Genomic DNA, 813 nt, shown 5'->3' on the forward strand with positions numbered 1-813 from the left:
TGAAGAAGGGTGAGATGAAGAAGGGTGAGGTGAAGAAGGGTGAGATGGAGAAGGGTGAGATGAAGAAGGGTGAGGTGAAGAAGGGTGAGATGAAGAAGGGTGAGATGAAGAAGGGTGAGGTGAAGAAGGGTGAGATGAAGAAGGGTGAGGTGAAGAAGGGTGACACCTTCTCCATCTCACCCTTCTTCACCTCACCCTTCTCCATCTCAGCTCCACTACATTTGATTGATTGATGTTTCATTGATTAAAGAGTGGCACCAGCTGATCAGTTACTGATCGACAACTACTTCATTCATGTTTTAATGATCAGAATCAGTCACTGAAGTAGAATCTGTTCGTTACAGGGAGTTCTGTACCAGAACAATATTCATCTGAATGAAGAGATCAAAGAAGTCTTTGAAGTTTTATCACAACAATAATCAAACTAAAAATCAACAACAATAACAAACAAACAATAATAATGAATCAATCAAGGTTTAATTCTCTTATCTAAGACTAAATTGACTCTTTGAGCAGGAATTATTTCAGTTTTAGACGCACGTGAATTTAGATACAAGTTTGACTTTTGGTTGAAAGAAGTTATTGAATGTGATCAGATTAAATCATTTATTATCACTGCAAGCAGGAAATGATTGATCAAGCTGTCGATTAAGAATCATAAGCAGAGGCATCATGTGACCAGGTTCTGGTTCTTACCGGGTCAGTGTTGACTCGTCTTGTGGGGTTCTGCTGGACCAGACCAGGTTAGACCACGTGGAGGACTGAACGTGCTGGCTCCATCCAGCTGTTCAGTCAGCAGCAGCCTCCAGATGT

This window comes from Nematolebias whitei, chromosome 19 (genome assembly GCF_014905685.2).
Source record: "Nematolebias whitei isolate Nwh7 chromosome 19, NemWhi1, whole genome shotgun sequence".
Taxonomy (NCBI): domain Eukaryota; kingdom Metazoa; phylum Chordata; class Actinopteri; order Cyprinodontiformes; family Rivulidae; genus Nematolebias; species Nematolebias whitei.